The following is a 7,491-nucleotide window of genomic DNA, read 5'->3' as shown; positions in this document are numbered from 1 at the left end:
GCAGTAATCCAGTTATCCAGCAGACACCTGCAGAGTGCATCTGGCAGGGACAAACCTGAACCCAGGGTGACACTGTTGTTTTTTCCATCACTGAAAAAGTCACCTTTAACCACTCCCTATGCTGTGCAGTGGGGTCAGTGCTAATTTCCCCTGTGCTACTTGCAAAGTGGTTGGTGCCTGGGAATAAAAAGATTATGCTGTCCACATCCTTTCCCCTTTAAGTACAATAAATTTTTCTTCCTTAAAAAAATCCCAAACAAACAGCAAAAAAGTGAAAAGGAAAAACAACTCCCTTTCTCATCAGATGCACCTTTGAGGTATTGAGAGTTACCTGGCATATTTTCCCAGAGTCCCAAAGAGGGCCAGAGGTTTGCAGAGCTCCTGTGAGAGCTGGCACAGCCTGAGCTCCCCTTGCCCTCCTTAGTCCTTGGCTGGAATGTCTCAGTACTCAGCCCAGGCACAGAAAGCTGAGCATCATCCCATCCTCGTCACAGGTACAACTGGGCTCAAGCACTCCCCAGAAGGGGAGGAACCTTAAATATTTGTGCTCCAAACCTTTCAGCCTTTTGCTCCTGATGCAATTCATCTGGGACTAATTGAAAGCAGGTTTTGGCGGTGGCTCTGCTGTGGTAGAGCCCTCTCTGACACAAACCTCAAAAAACAGTTACCATAATAAAGTTGCTTAGAAAACATCACCCAGTCTGTGTGCAGAGATGGCAGAGTGCCCTGGAAACCTGGAAAACTTTGAGTGCTGATGCTGAAAAAAACCTGTTTCGATTGGCATCTTGTGCTTTGCCAGAGCAGGGCTACCTGCTCTCTGACCATGCTGGGATGGAAGAGATGGTGAAACGTTTGTTTCATGTGGGGTTAGAGAGAGGACAGTGCTGTGGAGCCAGAGATGGGGCAGACCTGGACAGTGGCTGCTGGTCCGGGGCATTTCAAGGGAAACCCCCATGTGAAGCCTTTCCTGGCTGTGGTTGTGATGCCCTTTGCTTTTCCCTCTGAGCTGTTGAGAGTTGCTCCTGGCACCCAGAGGTGTTTGTCTCTCTGTGGTAGGGGGACTCCTCTGGCTGGTTGCTTTTGTGGAATCTGGGGTGCATAAATGGGTCAGGGGCTTGCTGGTCTCCCTTGGAGCTGAGGGCTCCAGTCCAGCAGCCTCTCAGGGATCAGACACCTTCATCCAGCAGATCAGCTCAATGGTCTCTGCACAGAGCTTGCTGGTGAGGGTGATGTGATGCATCCATACTCCTCCTTAGGATTGTCCCCAAAGGGTGGAGTGGGAATCACATTAAAGGCGATTCAAGGGCCCTTCACTGTGCCACAAACACCGGGGCTGCAGCCCGTGCCCAACCAGCCTGCAATGACAGGATGGTCCCCCAGGCACTGGGGCTCCTCCATGGCCCTGCTGCTGTTACACCAACCCCTGTCACACTGCGTGGCAGTGGCTGACGGGACATGACCTGTGGTGCAGGCCCTGGGATGGGCACCCCCCCAGACAGATGTTGTGTGGCTGCCCACGGGCACTCAGTACGTCAGCCCAGGATTAGGGTGTCTCCAGCAGAGCCACAGTGTCTCGTGGCCAGCTGGTGCCTGCAGGCCCCCCCCCAGCTTTAGCTCCGTGACACACCGACACAGAGTTTGCTCTGTCACAGACTGGGATGTGGAGAAAGACCTCTTTGCCACGCTCCTGCAGGCTCCGAGCTGGCAGCCCCACGCTGGCTGGAAAATCAAAATCAAGTGGCAACAACTGAGCCAATAGCCTTTCTTGTCTTATCTTTTTAATAAAATGTGGAAATACAGTAATTGCCACCAGCTTGAGTGGGACTGGAAGAATCAAGTAAAAGAGAAACACTGAGATAAAGGAGTATGTTGGGATGAGAGTTCAGCATGAAGAAACACCTCTGGACTGAGGGTGCTTTCTGCCCCTTTGGGAGCCATCTGGGTGTGGGTGGAGGCTGTTGGGTTTGGTGGTGGAGGCTGTTGGGTTTGGTGGTGGAGGCTGGTGGGTTTGGTGGTGGAGGCTGGTGGGTTTTGGTTGGCGCTGTTGAGTTTCGTGTGAAGGCTGGGTTGGTGGCGAGCTGCCGTGCTCCAGAAGGACGACGATGGTGGGTAATGAGCAACCTGGTAGCAAAGGTCATCCTCCTGCAAACAGGTCTGGAGCAGGGGGTCTGCTCACGTGGCAGTATTCAGGAAGAAGAGGCCAGCACTGGTCCTTAGCCCTCAGCTTTCAGGATTTCCTAGCAGCCTCCATGGTACATACAGCGGGCTCTCTGAGCCGGTTACCAGATGCAGCTGTTGGGAAAGAGAAGTCGAGGGCGCTTCCCTCTGGGGTTTTAAATCTTGCTGTGGAGGAGTGAGAAAGGCTGTGCGAGATGGCAGCAGATGAGAAACTCCTCCCTGCTGTGTTTTTTGTCTGGTCTCTGCAGAGGGACCTGCTGGCAGCTCCTGGTGTGGCCGTGGCAGCAGAGGCTGAGCCACTGACTACTCTCCCGGGGCTGTGGGACACAGCAGGGCATGAGGGGTGGTGCTGCTTCTTCAGGTGCTTTGGAAGCAGCCTGGAGGTCTGTCCTTTCACCCCAGGTGGGGAGAAAATGTGCTCAGACCTTCGTGCAGCCTTCAGCAGGGTGCAGGGTGGATGGGCACTGCGTCCCCTGAAGGTCCAGCCCCTGGCAGGGCAGCTCCCAGCGAGGGCTCACCTGCTCACCAAGGAGGCCTTTTGGCCCGGCCCCACCTCATGGTGCTGCTGGTGTCTGCTGAGGAGCCTGCAGCCCACCAGATGCAGGCCGGTTTTGCTGGTCGCATTTTCCTCAGCAGCTCCATCACTCCTGCTGGCTGTAGAGCGTATCGTGTGCTGCCACCGAATAATTCAAATTATTCCAAGTAAGCCTTGAAATCAAATTGCAACAGACACCTGCTTTTCATCCGGCTGCCCCGGCGCACAGAACCTCGGCGTTGTGCTGTGGCTCAGAGCCCAGGGGAGGTGTATGCCCTGAGCTGCAGCCAGCAGAGCTCACACTGGGGCCACACTGCCTGTCCTGCCCCATCCCAGGTGCCCAGTCAGAGGACAGGGCAGAACTGGGATTCTTGTGGAGCTGAGATTCCCGTGGGGATCTGTCAGCAGGGAGGGCAGTGTAGGTGATGGAGCCAGCATGGGTCAGGGCAGCAGCGCCCTGGCTGTAGCAGAGGCTTTTAGGCATTTCTGTTAATAGGTTTCAAACACAACCACTGTCAGTCCCTCCACAAAGAGAAAGTCTTCATTATGCAAATTCTCATCTTAAAGCTTTATTCATGTGCTTCCTGGCAGGCTTTCCTTTAATCTCAAGAGCGAGATTGCTTAGAATTACCATATACCCTTGTTAATTGCATTAAAAAAAAAAATTCAGCAGAGGTTGTTTTTGCCATAATCAAGAGCGATTTTTGATTAGTACTTCTGGAAATCAAAATGTTTCGCTGGGAATAGAGAACAAGGACAGCAGCATTCCCTCATCCCCCACGAGAAGCAGGGGTCATCCCAGCCAGGGGCTGTGTCTCCCTGCTCTTGCCTGGCCGTGCCCCTGACTGGGATGATGTACCCCTGGCATTAGCTGTTGGTCCCACTGCTGTGGCAGATGCAGGGGCCTGAGTTTCTCCCCCACTTTGCTTCCCAGCAGAGCCCTGCCACCCCTTGCTCCTGCGGGCTGCCAACGGCTTGTTTTTGCAGGGCATGTCTCTGGGCAGCCAGTCTTCCCTGCCAGCAGCTGAGGAGCTGGAGGAAGTTCAGAGTCTGCTTTTCAAGGCAAAACTACCTTGAGGAGGATGTCTGTGCTGAGGAGGCAGCCTGGCCTGTCTCCAGAGAGCAGTGCAGCTGCAGTGAAGCTGCCCTTAGCCACGTGCCCCACCAGTGCTGCTCCCAGAGACTGTGACACCTCAGCTCTGAGGAGCACTGCTCCCCCTACACACGTGGAACTGAGCTTTGGCCTTAGCAGTCAATAAGGATTTGGGATTTGCAAGAAGCTTGGCACTTGCAAGTAAATTTCTCACACATTGGCAGTGGCTGGGGCCAGTGCCGAGACAGCAGCGGTGGAGAGCATTGGCAAGTCTGAAACTCTGCTCTCTGCTGACCAGGATCACTGCTCTGGCCAGCTGTGTTCTGCCTTCACCTGCACCAGGAGAGGTCCCTGGGGACCCCCAGTGCTGCCAGAGACACCTCAGCTGCTGCAGGGCAGACCTGTGCCCGCAGTGGAGCAGCCATTTACTCCCCACAGACCTTTGGGGCCGTATCTTTGCTGAGACAGCAGAAACTCCCCTGCGAGGATTCAGTCCAGCCCCAGTAACACAGCTCTGCACCCAAACCCCATCCCCAGCGCCCTGCCCAGAGGCCCCAGCACAGCTGTGGGTGCCCCCAGCATCAGGGAACCACCTGCGTGTGCCGACATCACAACGTGGAGCCAAAAAGGTCAGGCTGGTCACTGGAGAGACCCTTCTGGGCTACCTCAGCACGCACTTTCCTGCTTTCCTCCTGCTCTCCCACCTGCCACGTTGCTCCTCAGGTAGATGCATGAAAGTCAGGCAGTTGGAATTACTTTGCGCTGCCCTTGTACCTGCTTTGCATTCTCCCGTAATCTCCCGGGCTGTCAATCTCGCACCGTCGCAGGCTCTCAATTCCCAGGGAAGCTAAACACATATATATTGCACAAAGAGATCCGTGGGCTGGCGCTAAAAATGGAATACACCTCGCTCCGAGTGCTGCAGACGGCCTGGCAATATACTGGGTGTGAATTATGATACTGTAATTCAAGCTTTGTCAAACAGTGGGGCTTAATTAGAATATATATATAATTGTAAAAACTAAAAAGCTGACGAGTACAATTGTGCGTTTGAGCTGCCTGCTACAGAAAATAATGAGGAGAGAATACATTAAGGCACAAAACCCTTCTACCTTCAAAGAGCAGCTAGCTCTGATTAAAAATACCCCCAGCAAGGCGAGGGGACTCAGCAAGAGACAGGAGAATCTGCAGCACTGGCTCAGCCATAACTCTTACCCCTGTTCTGCAGCTTCTGCCTGGCACAGCTGCAGCCTTGGGGTCCCCCCATCTCCCCATGCTGGGATTGGGGGTTTCATATTAGGTACCATGTCCCAGCTTGGTCTCTTTGGATTGTCAGATTAAAGAACAATGTGGTAAACATCTCATTTGCCTGTTTCCCCCCAGCGTAGAGCTGCAGACCCACGGATGCTTCAGTGCCCTTGGCTGGTGGCACACAGGGCTTGAGTCACCCCCAGCTACCCTTGGGGATGTGCGTTTTCTCTGAGCAGCCAGAGAGCTGAGTTCCTCCAAGGACTCATTGCAAAGGTCGGGGAAAAAAATCCCAAACTAGCCTAGTCATTGACCCTGGTGAAGATCCCATACTGCTCCCCAGCACTGAGCAGCCAGCAGAGGATGGTTTTGCATATCAGTGGTATTATGGCCCTGTAAGGGGTTGTAGGTGGTGGAGGGATGTCCTGTGGGGGAGGTGACACGTCAGGGCACGCAGGACCCTGACTGCTGTGTGGGCACTACTGACAAACTCTGCTGCAGCTCAGCAGCCTGTCAGTGCTGGTGTGTAGGAATGTGCCCTGGCTTCTCCTGAAAAGTATAAACCCTTAATGTAAAGATACTGTGTGCTGTGTGTGGGTTCCCATCAGAGGATGGGTTTTGGGATCCCCACTCCTCCAGTGATGACAGAGCAGTGTCAGGGCTCCAGAGCAAAGGGATTTGCAAAGGACAGTGCAGGGAGAAGCAGTGCTGCCTCCCAAAGAACTGCATGCACAAGGTAAATGTGTACCAAGAGCTGGTGGGGCTTTCAGTGTCTGGCTGTGAAGTGCCAGGTTTGTTACTGCTTAATAATGGAATAAAGGAACGAGGAGAGCGTTCCCGTCTTATCTGTCGGAGCAAGCAGGGGAGTTTGTGTGCCTCTGACGGCAGTGCTCTGTTATTGATCCATAAAAGGTGTAATATGTCTCTATAACACCCTTTGCATGAAATAGAGATGTTGTCAGCTTCAATTAACTGGCAATCTATTATTAATCCTTGCCAACACCTATGGGAATCCTGGAAAAGGATGTCAGTCTGCCGTGGATGGCGGTGGGAAAGCCCTGGGTAATGGGCTGTGCCAAGCACTGCAGCTCCTTGGGAAGGTTTCACTGGGCAATTCAGTGCATTGACAGTTTTTCCAACCCTCCCTTGGGCAGCATTCACACCTCTCCCACCAGTGTGGGAAAGCCCCCGGGATGCAGCTCCAGCCCAGGACATTACATCAGCCCTGAGAGCACAGAGAGCCCTGAGCACCTTTAACCCACCTGGGCGCCCTCACATGCCAGTTGGCTCTTCAGAGAATGCTTTTGGAAGTGGCACCCTCCTTGTGTCCTGCGGAGAGAAATGCCAAGGGGAGCTGTCAGCAAACCCAGGGAGGTGTAAGTGCTTCCTAGATGGTGGATCTGGTGAGACTCCCAAAGCCAGGTGGTGGGGGGGCATTTTTATTCCCTGCAGGGCCCACAAGCCCCACGGCCCTTCAGCAGGAGAATGGGTGAGCTGCACACACCTCACAGGTGTCCACTCCCCCACTTTGTATTCGGGCTCCTCCACGGAAGGTGAAGCTCAGGGAGGATGTGCTAACACAGGGCTTGGTGCGCAGCAAGTCAGTGCCTTAATATTTACTTAATCATGGAGAGCAGAGGGAGCGAGGGAGAGGGAAGGGGTGGTTCCTGGCATACCAATGTGAGTTGGTGCTGCCACCTCATCCCTCCTGCCAGCTATCACAGCCACAGTGCGCTTCCCCCAGCCGGGTTTGTAATGCTTCTCATCCTGCCAGAGGCGCGACGTGGGCTTCCCCTTCCACCTATTTTTAAGTACAGTTTAAAACAGAAGGATGAGAACGACGGGGCCCTGTTGGTTCCTGAAAATCCAGTAAAGACTGGGGAAAAAATCTGTGCTGGGAAAGGGAGACTGCATGAAGTTGTCAGACTGACAAGCCTGGGACAGTTGGCCACAGCAGTGATGATTGTGTCGGGTCTCATCAGGGATGCTGGTGGCTCAGCAGCCTCCTGTGCAAGTGCTGGAGCTGGGCAGGTGTTTTTCAGAGCTGTGGATGGTCCTGTGTGTTCCTTACTTTGCTCCTTTGCACCGACAGACTGCTTGTTAGCCCTGTGACTTTACCCTGTCGGAGCAGGAGAGCATTGCCTGCCTCACAGTGCCAATATTTCACCGGCAATAAGGCCCAAGAGGGAAATACTTTGGGAAGGGAGGAGTGGGGCAGGGAGGGAGGCTGAGAGTGCCTGGCACAGCCCTGCTGCGCTGAGAAAGAGGCTCTTCCACATGCCCCTCTCCGTGGATTTCACACGGATTTCCCTGCATCGCCTGCTGCTGGCCGTTCCTCCGGGCTGGCAGGGGAGCATCGGCATCGTTCAGCTCGATGAGAAGCACTGCGTGGGCTGGGCCACGCGTTCCTTACACACCCCTCTCAGCAGTGCCTCAT

Source organism: Manacus vitellinus, unplaced genomic scaffold (assembly GCF_001715985.3).
Source record: "Manacus vitellinus isolate BGI_N305 unplaced genomic scaffold, ASM171598v3 scaffold_19_pilon, whole genome shotgun sequence".
Classification (NCBI taxonomy): domain Eukaryota; kingdom Metazoa; phylum Chordata; class Aves; order Passeriformes; family Pipridae; genus Manacus; species Manacus vitellinus.
This window is presented reverse-complemented; position numbering follows the sequence as displayed.